The sequence below is a fragment of the Ammospiza nelsoni genome, chromosome 35, assembly GCF_027579445.1.
Source record: "Ammospiza nelsoni isolate bAmmNel1 chromosome 35, bAmmNel1.pri, whole genome shotgun sequence".
Lineage (NCBI taxonomy): Eukaryota > Metazoa > Chordata > Aves > Passeriformes > Passerellidae > Ammospiza > Ammospiza nelsoni.
The window spans coordinates 746,629-759,946 of record NC_080667.1 but is presented as its reverse complement, the minus strand read 5'-3'; the positions used below and the strand labels follow the sequence as shown (position 1 = coordinate 759,946).

Sequence of the window (13,318 nt, the reverse complement as noted above, 5' to 3'; positions counted from 1 at the left end):
AGCGGCTGCTACCACTGCAAGGTCTGGGTGAACTATGGGGTATCACAGGGATGGGAGGACTCAGTGCTGGTGACAGTGACAGTGCATGGTGAGCACCTCACAGCTGCCACCCCAACAGCCCGACAGCCCCTTGCCAGGGACTCGGGGTCACCATTCCCACAGTCCCCCAACTCCTCCCCTGAGCATGTCCAAGTGCTGGTGCTGGAGGGTCCCCCTGAACCCATACAGGGGTCTCCCCTGACTCTCAGCTGCCTCAGCACCCCCAGCCCACTGGAACCCCGAGCCCCCCTCCTGCATGTGTAATACCGGGATGGGCAAATGGTGGGGGGCCCACAGGGAACCCTGCAGCTGCTGGTGCCCGCTGTGGGAGTCTCCCACTTGGGGAATTACAGCTGCCAGGTGCGCACTGAGGGGGGGGGGCATGCGGAAGAGCAGAGCCTGGCTCCACGTCACGGTGCACAGTGAGAGCGGGGATGGGCACGGGGAGCCCCCACAGCCTGCTTGGGTGCCCTGTCTGAGGACCTGCATGTCCCCCAGACACCTTTCTTGGGTCCCCCTGCCTCTGCCCTGTGTCCCCTCATGCCTGCATGGTGTGACCCCATCCCCAACATCCCCCATCACACTCATTCTCTTTTTCCCTAACCCCCCCCCACCACATTCTAGCCCCTCCTTGTGCCCTCAGCCCTGTCTGTGTCCCCACAGTGCCTGTGGCCAATGCCACCATCACCCCCGGTCCCCTGTCACACCAGGTGCGTGCAGGTGACAACATGACCCTGCGCTGCTCGGTGCAGGTGGGCTCAGCCCCTGTCACCTTCACCTGGCTGCACAACCGGCAGGACGTGGCCTGGGGTCCCCTCCTGGAGCTTGGAGCTGTCGATGTGGGACATTCGGGCACCTACCAGTGCGTAGCCACCAACCAGCTCGGACAGGACGGGCATCAGGTGTTCCGGGCACTCAGCCCTGAGCTGGTCCTGGAGGTGACACCGTGGGGACACAGGGACAAAGGTAGGGTCACACAGGGTCATTCGGGGTTGCAGGACCCCTGGGTTGATGGGTGACTCTGATGTGTCCCCCTCTGTTTGTTGCAGTGGCCGCAGGGGTCGGTTGGGCTCTTTTCTTCCTACTCCTGCTCGTGTGTGTCATTGTGGCCTGGCACTGGTAGCACAGTGTGGGTGGGTGACAATGTGGGGACAGGGATCCTAGGGAGCTGTAGAGGGCCCCAGAATTAGGGAACCATAGGAAATGACCCACAGACCCACAACTGTGCCTTTGTCTGGGGGTGCTGTAGGGTTTGAGGAGGTGCTGGAGGGTCCTGCAGGGACGTTAGGGGTTCTTTCAGGGGCCCTGGGGGTGTTTAAGTTGGTCTCTGTCCCTTCTGGGCTTTGGGTTCTTTAGGGTGATTTGTTTGGGGCCACTGGGAAGGTTCATTGATTCTTGGGGGCTTCAGGGATGCTTGGAGGTCCTGAGGAGAATTGAGGATCCTGTGGTGGTACAGGATTCCTGAGAGGGGTCAGGGCCCTGGGAACTCCTCAATCACCCCTTCCCTCTTTCCTTTTCAGCTGCCAGGAAGCACCAGGAAAGGGGAGTGGGGGGCTCAAACCACACTCCCCCTTTTTTCCCAAACCCCACGCACCTCCCATCCCCTTCCACACAGTCCTTTATTCCCACAGGGCCCCACCAAACCCCCTGGCACCCTCGATGGATGGTCCTCCGGTGACGTACATGTAGCTGCAAAGGCAACCATAGGAACCCAGTGACATCTATGACAATCTACACCAAAAATTTTGATGCTCTGGGAAGCGGGAGGCACTGGGTGACACTGGGGGTGCTCCTTCCATGGCTCCTGTGGTTGCCCATCCTTCCAAGGGAGGTTGGTCATGAGTCAGGGGAAGGCTACACAGGGCACTCTGCGCTCCCCATTTCCTCTCCCGCTACTCCCAAGGGCTCCCCCATCTCTTAGCTGGTACCTGCAGGGGCTCCCCAGCCCCATCCAAGTGCCCAAGTACCCTCAGAGACTGCCCCATTCTCTCCTCACAGTGCTTGCAGTACACACAGGGCTTCCCCATTCCCCCTCCCACTACCCCTGTCCCATCCCGCTACAAAAGGGGGAGTCGGGGAGGATTCTTGCTGAAAGGTTTCTCAGATGAAAATGAAGCACAAAAGTGGCAATATTATATCTGAGAACTGTTTATTGAAAAAGGAGGATAAGCGTTCGTACCAAAGGGGGATAGAAGGGAGTAGAAAGGGAAAAGGATAGAGAAACAGAAGACAGGGACAGCATTACCACCAGGAGCCTGGGCACTCTGTGAGCATCAGCTGGGCAGGAGTGTGTGTGCTGCAAGCCAGGGCGAGCCCACATGGCTTTTGTGAGTGGCTGGGCGTGATTTCCAAGGACGGCACCTGCGTGTCTCTGGCATTGGCGAGCGATGGCTGCAGGCTGGCTGCTGCGGGCTGGCTGCGGGCTGGTGCTGCGGCACTGGTGGCTCTGGGCTGGCTGCCGCGGGCTGGGGCTGCGGTGGGCAGGTGCAGCAGGCTCGGTGCTGTGGACAGCACGGGAAACGCGGCAGAGGCGGCGGGTGGGTGCAGGCAGCATCCGCTCCATTGGGGAACAATGAAGGAACGTCCAGGATGAGCAGGAATGAGCTGCCTCGGGGAAGCAGCAAAGCAGAGAGAAACAGGTGCAGACATAGAAGAAGGACCATCCGAAGGAAAAGTTGAGGCGGGGGGGGAGTATCAGTGATATTTTTGCCCAACGTCCAGGAGGAATGATGCATCTGACTCCATCTTTTCAGAAGGCTAAATAATTACACTATTATACTGTATTATTCTATATTATATTACATTACATCTAAACTGAATCTGCCAAGCACTCAACTGCACTCCACAGCACACAATCTCATGACTGTCAGCCGACAGTCCCCACACACACAAACCTGGATTCAACTGGTCAGTGAATCAAAACACTCACACCAGAATCCAATCACCAATTCCCTTCAGGTAAACAATCTTCCACAACACATTCCACTTGTGAACAACACAGGAGCAGTAAATGAGATAGGAATTGTTTGCATCATTCTTTACTTCTCTCATTGCTTCCCCTAGCACACACTTACAGCCCGATCACTGAAGGTTTCTCTCCCCTGATTCTCTGTTGTGTGAAGCCTCACCAGGGACAGGGCTCCAAGCACATGGACAACCCACAGAGTCATTTTTCACTTCATATGTAGCATATGTTGTGATACAAATCAAAATCAGATTTGTCCCTCTTAACCCCCATGTGCTTAGTGGCCCTGCCATCCCCCTCCCAGTGCACCCACTAAATTGGCTTACTGGTGCCCATCCCAGTTCCAAGGGGGCACAGGACCTGGTTCCCTGCTCCTGGGACAAAAATGCAGCTCTTTGGTTAAACTGGCAGAAATGGTGTTTCTTTGTTCAACTCTGTCAAGGAAGCTGAACAAGATGGGAACCTCCCTTGCAATGGAAAATACGACCCCTTTCTCCCTGAACTATTATAACTTTGAAATTACAGGGCTTTTAGGCAAAGATGTGGGAACAGGAATAACAGTTCTTTACTGGTATATATGGTGAGAAATAAGTTAATGGAAGTTGACTTTTGCTGGATATTATACGAATTGATATTACATTATTATTATATTGTTGATTAACTATTGTGATGTTGTTGAGACAGTGGTGTGTATTGCGGAGTGGCTGATGTTGTTGGGGTGGCCATCCAAGGGTGGGGCCCAGCCATGGCCCAGCCGCACTGCACAGGGATGGCCATTGCCCAGCCCTGCTCTGCCCAGCCCCAGGTGGCAGCCAGCACCTGAGGGTCCCCCCCGACCCCTTGGCTTTGATTCTGGCAGCTTTAGAGCTGGATGGGAAACTGAGGAGAGCCATTCCCAGCAGCATTCCAGGAGCAACTTCCTCTGATAAATCCCTTTTTTTGGGAATGTGGAAGGGGTTTCACCTGGAGAAGGAGGTTGTTGCATTTCCCACTACAGGATGGAAGAGCCTCTTTTTCCTTCATTCCATGTGAAATTACCATGTGAAAAGCTTTGGATTCAATGGGTGGAAGCTGGAGATTGGATTTCTCATGGAATTCCTATCCCACCCCTTTTCCAGCGAGCTGGGAAGAAACTCCCCAGCCCAGTGCGACATTCCCTGGATATAATGGAGGCAGTGTGGAAAACATCTCATCCACCAGCTGGGCCGGGATCTGGAATTTTTCTATTGGGAAAAACGGAGCTGTTGGCAAAGGCTGGGAGATCCTGGAATCTGGCAATCTTCCATTGAGAAGAGCAGAGCTGCTGGCAAAGCGTGAGGATGAAGCAGAATTCCCATCAGGCCAACATGGATAAGCAAGGGCCCCATGACACGAAAAACATTCCGGGGTTCCTGTTCTGACAGGGATTGAGTAATTTTCCACCAGGATTTGGGAAAATTCCCTGACTTGGGGTCTGTCAGGGGAATTCACTGTGAGGAACTGGGCAAGGAGCATCCTGGAGATGGAGACCCCTGGGAATGGATGGGGTGCATGAAGGATCTGAGAAATTCCAGAGGGAAGGGAAAGAGAGGGGAGACAAAAGAGGGGGAAAAGGGGTAGAAAAGGGGAAAAGGGGAAAGAGAAGAATGGGAAATCAGCTGGTGATCAAAGGGATTTTAGCTTCCACTTCCAATCCATTTCTTAAATTTTCTAAGGTTAAAGACCCCTCAAAGCCTCTGGACAAGGAAATTCCCACTGCCTGTTCCTGGGGTGAATTCCCAGCAGCGCCTTTGGTGAGCAGAATACTGGCAATGTGCTGAGCCAACAGCTCCCACTGCAGTGCAGAGACCATTCCAGACCTTTCCAAGGCAGAGCCGGCTTCTCCCATCCCATAAAATGGAAATTGAGCCCACAGAGAGAGGGACAGTCCAACCTCCCGAGGGAAAAGCCTTTGGCCTCACGCATGAATGTTGGGAAGATGCTGATTCGGGAGTTCATTCCATCAAAACCTGACACCTTCCCTGTGCTGCACCTGTTCCAGAGGTTTCCCTGCAGCAGGAATGAGTCTGGTGGGATCCAGGATGCCCCAGCCCTGCCCACCCCACCTAAGTCCGGCCCTTTTCCCACTCAGTGTTAGGGATAAATCCCTTTTTCCTCCATCCTGTCCTCAAACAGCTCCAGAGATTCTCTTCCATGTGGATTGGTGATGATCGACATTCCGGGCGTTACTCAAGAGCTCAATTAGCTCCCATTGTCTGTCCCTGTAGATTCCAGAGCATTCCAGAGCCTGGGAAAGGCACAGGGAGGAGCTGGATGCTGGATCTGGGAGGGAAGGATGGAAAAAGGACCTGGAGCATCCGTTGGTGTTGGATAAGGATGGGAAAGAATGGGCTTTTCATGGAAAACACACTTGGATGGGTGATCTCCAGGGTTTTCCAGGATAGGGATGAGCTGTGGAGTGCCAGAACCACGGGTGAGTGTCCACATCCCAAATATCCCCCATAAATCCCAGCAGGAATCCCTCAGGAGCAGAACAACCTCCTCGCTCAGGCTCTTCCTCCCCAAAAATTCCCTTCCTCGGGGCCTGTCTGCTAGGAATTCCACAAGGTGGGAAGGAAATCCTGCATGGAATCAACACCCTGAACATCCCAAATCCACCCAGGCAGCTCCTCCCGAGCTCCAGGGCCTGGATTTTGGGGAGTTTCCTCTGGAGGAACCGGGATGGCTGGGAGAGCGGATTTCCCACCCCAATCCCGCTGCTCCTGTGAAAGGAAGGGAAATCAGAGCTATTTTGGGACTCCTGGGTTATTGTTTCCTCCTCCAGGAATTCCAGGAGTTGGGATTTTCACAGAGCTGAGGAAAATGAGGGGACTTTCATGCTGCCAGAACAGGGATGGGACTCGGGAATTTTGGGGTGGTTTCTGCAGAAAAAGATGGGAATGCCAGGCTGTGGGAACTGGGTAATCTTGGAATATTGAAAAACAGGGATATTGGAATATGGGGACATTGAGTTATAGGAATATTGGTATATTGGAATATAGGGAAATAGGAATAAAGCAGTGTTGGAATACTGGGATATTGAAATAGAGAAATATTGGAATATCAAAAACTGTAATATTGAAATATAGGAATATTGAAATATTGGAACACAGGATTACTAAAAAAACTGAAATACAGGAATATTAAAATATTGGAATATTGAAATATTGGAACACAGGAATACTGAAATATTGGAATCTTGAATTATTGGTACACAGGAATACTGAAATATAGGAATATTGAAATACTGGGATGCAAGGCTATTGGAAAATTGGAATACTGGAATATTGAAATATTGGAAAACAGGGTAGTTGGGAAATTGAAGTACGGGAATGCAGAAACACTGGATTATGGAAATATTGGGATACGGGAATACTGGAATATTGAAATGTTGGGATACATAAATATTGGAAAATTGAATATTGGGATACATAAATACTGGAATAGGGCAAGAGCCAACCTGACAGCCCTACAGGACAGAGGGACAAATTAAAGCCACTGCTCCCAGGAAATAATTGGATAAACCAAGAGGAAATTCCCAATCCTTCCACCTCCCATAGGGATACCAGGATTGGGAGACCACAAGCAAACCCTCATTAACCATCATTAACCCCAGGGCTTAATTATTTCACACACCATCCCCCAGTGCTCACCTGGGACCGGCCACTGAAACCCAAAATTCCAGCACCAAGCTCCATACCTGTCTCTCATGCCAAACTCAGCTTTTTAAATGTTCCCCAAAACGCTCAAAAATGAGGGAAAATTTCATCCCAGTGCCCACAAAACCCTCCCCCCTCAGCCTGGGAACGCTGCTCCCCCAATTGGCACATCCAGGTACAGAATTTCTCCTGCTCCCAGCACTTCTCCTGAATGGAAAAATCAAAGAATCGGGAATCTGGGTCAGCTGGGACAGAGCCAAATCCCAGCTGGGATTTCTGCGGGATTCGCTGGCCACGGGCAGGTCCTGACAGCTCCTCACACCCCTTGGACTTCCAGGCTGGCAGCAAAACATTCCTGCAGCTCGGAAATCCCTGGAATTATTCAGTAATTGGACTTCAAGGACCCGGAGTGAAGTGCGACAGTGGGAGGATCTGGAGGGATCCCTGAAAACCGAACCCCACGCTGGGGTTTGAGGGATTTCAGCCACAAAGTTTAAGGACTTTTTTGGGGGAAAGGAAGATGAGTTTCCACACAGCAGGAATATTCCCATGGGAAGGTGTTTTCTGGGGCAAAGTTACAATTTTGGGTGTGAAAAAGCAGCAGCTGGAAAACACAAGAGCCAGGAATGGGAAGGAAGCGTCTACAGGTTGGAATCCAAGGGGTTTATCCCTAAAAATGCTCCTTTGCCCTCCCCAGGATGGTCCTCACACTGAAATTTGAGGGATTTATCCCTAAAAACACCCTCTGCCCTTTCTAGGAGTCTCTACATTGAAATCCAAGGGGTTTATCCCTAAAAAATTCCCTCCCAACCTCCTCAGGAGGGTCCCCACAATGAAATCCAAGGGTTCTCCTGTAAGACTCCCACCCAAAACCCCCAGCGAGGGTTGTGGGGCTCAGTCTGGGCTCAGCACCCCCATAAGAACACCCCAAATTCCCCTCAAAGGCTGAGGGCTCATGACACCCTCAGCAAGGCACCCTCAGCCCCCTCAAGACCCCCCTTTTGGACCCTCTAAACCTCACCAAGGGATCTTCTGCCCCCTTGGTGCCTCCTCAGGACTCCCAGATCTCCTTCAAGGGCCGGGGGTCTCAACCCCTTCTCACGACATCCTCACCAGGGAACCCTCAGCCCCCTCAGGACCCCCAAATCCCCACCAAGGGTTGGGGGCTTCCCCTGCTCCCCAGTCACACCCTCACCAGGAGACCCTCAGAACTCCCAACACCCCCAAACCTCACCAAAGGGCGCTCAGCCCCCTCAGGATCCCCCCAAACCCCCAGCAAGGGCTGCGGGTCTCAGTCCCTTCTCATCACATGATCCTCAACCCCCTCACGACCCCCCAAAACCTCCCAATGGCCGGGGGTCCCAATCCCCCTCATGACCCTCTCACCCAAGGCCCTGCAGAGCCCCTCAGCATCCCAACACCGCACCAAGGGCTCCGTGTCCCCTCAGCCCGGGCTCCTCAGAGCCCCCCCATGGCCCCCACAGCCCCCTCATGGCCCCCAGCCCCTTCATGGCCCCCTTAGGATCCCCATTCCCGCACCCGCGGGACTGCCCGTGTGTGTGGGGCGCGTTCCCGGGCCCGGCTGCTGGGGGGCTGTGGCTGGGCGGCCCCCCCGTGCTCACACCTCCAGGATGCCGAGTCCCCCTTGCGCACCCTGGCGCGGTCGGCGGCTCCTCCGCCCAGCACGGCGCTGACGCGCTGCAGCGGCACGTACAGCTCGCCGTTGATGCTGAGCTACTACCCGCCTTCGCTCACTTGCCCGCGAACGTTAAAGCCGTAACCCGACTAGGACTTGACAATGCGGACGACGCGGGGCCCGCCCGGGGGTCCCTTCCCAGCCCCGTTCCGCGCCTCTGGCCACGCTTAGCCCTCCTCGTCCGCCACCTTGGCGTCCGCGCACGGCAAGCGTCACGACACTTGGCCCACGACGGCCGCCGTAGGGACCCGCCCCTCCCGCTTGCACTGCAGAGTACGATGGGAAATGGAGTCCGCGGAGCTGCCCAGCGCCGTTAGCGCGCCGCGGGCCGCAGAGGATGATGGAAAATGTAGTCAGAGAGACAGAACGGCGGGGACAGTGCGGGGCATGCGCTGTGGGCTTGGGAACAAGAGGTTGCCATGGGAACAGGGCTGTTGTCATGGGAAGGGGGGGTTGCCATGGAAACCGAGAGGCTGTTACCATGGGAATGGGGAGAGGTGGGCATGGGAATGGGGGCTACAGGTGCCATTAGCCTGGAGGGCTGTTTCCGTGGGAATGGGGGGCTCTAGGCATGGGAATGGGAGGGGGCTGTTGCCGAGGAAATGAGGGGGCTGTGGGTGTGGGAATTGGGAAAGGGCTGTTGCCATGGGAATAGAAGGGTGTTGTTGCCATGGGAACAGAAGGGTGTTGTTGCCATGGGATTGAGGGGCTTAGGGGCGTGGGGAAAGGGGGCTGCTGACATGAGAACGGGGGATGGTTGCCATGGAGATGGGATGCTGTTGCTATGAGAACGGGGTGTGTGTTGCCATGAAAGCAGGGGGCGCGGTTTCCCTGGAAACCGGCAGGGGGCGCTGTTTGCGGCTGTGCTGTGGGGTGACTCTCAAAGGACTGAGGGAGCCCCAAAAATCCTGCGAATCCCACAAGGATCTGCTCAACAACCTGAGCGGGACCCTCCTTGTTCGTTGCCGAGCTGACTAGGCAGAGATGAACAAACAAAAACCCCCCGGTTTCATCAAAAGCTGCGTTTTGGGTCCAATAAGAGGGACAAGGCTCCTGTGCCCCCTGGCACTGGTGGGGGGCGCAGGTAAAGGGGAGCCCCTGGGGGTACAGGGAGCACTGGGAGCACTGGAATGGGGAGCTCTGGGCAGCCCCACATCCGACCCCCCCACTCATTGCCACCCCCCCCAGGCACAGGAACATAAGATCTGGGGGGTGGGGGTGCACACGGGGAGTGCCCTGAGGCAGGGACCCCAAGTGCCCCCAGTGTCACAGCACGCTCTCGTAGTCACGGGGGTCCCAATATCCCTTGTCGGATCCCGACAGCTCCACGTTGGTCACTTGTGGATCCCGAGGTGGGGCAGGACCGAAGGACACCCGTGGGGGCCGTGAGAGTGACACCAGTTTTGAGGACCTGTGTGGGAGTGATACCCATGGGTGATGTGTCCCTGTCCCCCCCTGTACTCACCCTCTGCCCACTCAGTGCCCACAATGTGTGGGTCCACACAGCTCCCATCGCCAGGGGGGTCCTGGGGGGATAAGGAGGGGGATCTGGGTGGTTTCTGGGAAGAGGGAAAGGAGAGTCCCAGACAGAGGCCCCCACTCACCTGTGCTGGGGCTTCCTGGTGGCTGCAAGGGAAAGGGAGAGGGGGTGACCGTGGGGACACCAGGACCCCTGAACCTTCCTGGGACCTCAGCAGCTCCAACCACACATGGGACCTCCAAATCCCCACTGCAGCCCTCATTCCCACCAGATTCCTGAACTCTGCTCCCACGCTGGGGGCTTCCCCTAACTCCAGGACCCCCACCCCACCCGCCATTGTCACCCACCCCAGTGGTGCCACCAGTGACAGCCCCCAATGACAGCCAGGAGCAGGAGCAGGAACAGGAGGGTCCTCCCGACATTCACAGCCACTGCTGGGGACAGAGGGGACACACTGAAATGACCCTGAACCCTGGGGGTACTGAGCACCCTGGTGACCCCATGTGACCCTACCTGTGACCCAGGGTGAGCCAGGTGTCACCTCCAGGGCCAGCTCTGGGCTGAGTGCCCGGAACATGCGGTGCCCATCCTGTCCCAGCTGGTTGGTGGCCACGCACTGGTAGGTGCCCGAATGTCCCACATTGACAGCCCCGAGCTCCAGGAGGGGACGCTGGGCCACCTCCTGCCCATTGTGCAGCCAGGTGAAGGTGACAGGGGCTGAGCCCACCTGCACTGAGCAGCGCAGGGTCACGTTGGCACCTGCACACACCTGGTGTTACAGGGGACCAGGGGTGATGGTGGCATTGGCCACGGGCACTGTGGGGACACAGACAGGGCTGGCACTGGGCGAGGTGGGATGGGGTACCATGGGAGGGGTCACGCCCATCCGGAGGGTCCTGCTTGCCCAGTACGGTGACATTCAGGGGGTCACTCTCAGCCACACTGTCCCCGTCGCTGGCCCGGCACCAGTACTGGCCGCTGTCATTGTCCCCAGCATGGCACAGCTCCAGGCGGGGGCCGGTTCCCAGCAGTGCTCCTGAGCCCTCCCGGTGCCAGGAGAAGGACAGGGGACCCGCAGCCACTGCACAGCTCAGCACCAGTCGCTCCCTGCATGCCACCTGTCCCCCAGGGGGCTGCACTTACAGGGACACCACCAAGGGTGGGACCCCTTCGATGGGGGGACACCAGGGAACAGTGAGAGACCATGGGGGGGAGGGATGGGAGAGGGCAAGTGGGACCACAGTGAGGAAAAGGAGGCACAGAGATAGGAGGGGGGCTTGGAACAGGACCCCAACGAAATATGGAGGGCTCAAGGATGAGTAACTTGGAGAGGAAGATGGGGAGACACCAGGAAGAGTATGTAAAACCAGGGAGGGAATGGTGAGACTTGAGGACCATGGAGGGAGATCAGAGAGGGCTGAGGTTGAATCAGGGACAGATGAAGTGACCCCAGAGAGGAATGGGGGGACACGGAGGGTGGCCCCAGCAGGAATGAGGGGATGTGGAAAAAGATTACAGGAAAGATGGGGGTACCCACATAGGGCTGGGAGATCTGGTGAGGTACCCAGGAAAGGATGGGGGACCCGGGTAGTTATGGGGATCCCCAGACAGGGCAGGGGCCCCCGAGGAGGCTGGGGGGGCTCCCCGTGCCCATCCCCACACTCACTGCACACTGTGATGCGGAGCTGGGCGCTGCTCTTCCGCACGGCCCTACCCTCAGATTGCACCTCGCAGCTGTAATTCCCTGAGTGGGAGACCCCCACGGCGGGCATCAGCAGCTGTGGGGACCCATGCGGGCCCCCCACCACCTGCCCGTCCCGGTAGAACAGGTGCAGGAGGGGGGCTCGGGGCCGCAGGGGGATGGGGGTGCTGAGGCAGCTGAGAGTCAGGGGGCATCCCACAGTAAGATAAGGGGGACCCTCCAGCACCGGCACCGAGAAGAGCTCTGGGAAGGAGAGGGGAGGGAGCCTGAGTCCCTGGGGAGTGGCTGTGAGGGTGTCAGGGTGGCGGCTGTGGGTGCTCACCATGCACTGTCACTGTCACTGAAGCCGAGTGCGCCCACGGTGCCACCTTGGAGTCCACCTGGCCCCCGCAGCTGTAGCGGCCACTGTGGTTCAGCTGCAGAGGGGACAGGGACAGCTCGGTCCCATTGACGGACCTCCCCACCTCCTTGTCCCCATGGTAGAATCGCACCCCAGTGACCAACATGTTCTCCCAGCGCCAGCAGCGCAGTGTCACCGTGTCCCCCTCCAGCAGCTCCTGCGCCGGCACCTGCAGCACCAGTCGGGCTGTGGAACATGGGAGTCTTAGGACACCTGTGGCATTCAATTTTCTCAAGGACCCTCGAATTGGAACACATCCAGTGCAGCAGGGTTCCCTGAATCCAGAACAGGGGTCCATCTGCTCTGAGATGCTCTGGGATGTCCCCGTGTGCTGGGGACAGGCTCTGGTCACACAGGAGGTGCCACTCTTGGTGACAGTGAAGTGGTCCGGTCCCTGCTGCCCCCAGCGCTGCCCGTCCTTGTACCATGTGGTGGCCTGGGCAGTGCCCGAGCCCTTGCAGGTGAGTGTCACCCGGTCCCACAGCACCGCCGGCCTCCAGGGGGGCTCCACAGGGAGCTGGGTGGTCTGGGCACCTGTGGGTGACAGGTGACACCAGCCTGCCAGGGTCAGCGTGGGGCTGGGAACAGCGGGGTGGGGCAATGGCACCTGCGAGGACTCACCAGCAAGGCCAAGGGTCTGGGCTGGAAGGGAGAAGGGATAGGGCTCAGTGAGGGTGGCATCACAGGGACATTGGCAGGGAGGGACTGGGTGTCAGGCCTGTCCATAAACTGTCATATTGTGGCATGTACCCCTTGGGGGCAGACACATTGGCTAGCCCTTGCTCAGTTAGGACATTGGGACACATTGGACGTACGGAAATGGAGACTCAGCAGTGGTTGCAGTGGTCACCCCCACCAGCCCCATGATAGTTCCCCAAATCCCTGTCCCCCCGTTATTGTCCCCCTTCTCCTGTCCCCACAGCCCTGGTCACCTCTTGCTCTGGCTCTGCGGCCTTTTGGGACCTCAGGGGACCCAGCAGCTCCCCCGTGCCCCCTCCCCACCAGTCTCTGCCTCACCAGGGCCCATCCCCAGGGTGTCAGGCCCGTGCCCGGGGCACTCACCCCACAGGAGCAGCGCCACCTTCCCGGCCATCCCGGTGTCCCCAGCCATGTGCACTGGCTGTCACTCGCTGCTGTGGCCACCGCTCCCCTGGCTGGCGGCTCTTTGGATGAAGGGGAAGGAAGCGAGGTCATGTCTGTCCCCACGTGTAGGTGGCCCTTGGTGGGGGCAGGCTGGGGACAGGATGGGGGCAGGGTGGGGACCCTGTGGGACATGGAGGTGATGGTGGGACATGGTGGGGATATGGTGGGGCCAGAATTTGGAGTCTGAGGTGGTGTAGGGAGCCAGGGATGGGTGTC

The 13,318-nt window shown here is 57.2% G+C and overlaps 1 pseudogene; it reads right to left on the bottom strand.

The window, feature by feature from the left end:
- Positions 1-13,107, bottom strand: part of LOC132086090 (Fc receptor-like protein 2) — a 29,060-nt pseudogene extending 15,953 nt beyond the window's left edge.
- Between the last annotated feature and the right edge of the window lie 211 nt (positions 13,108-13,318).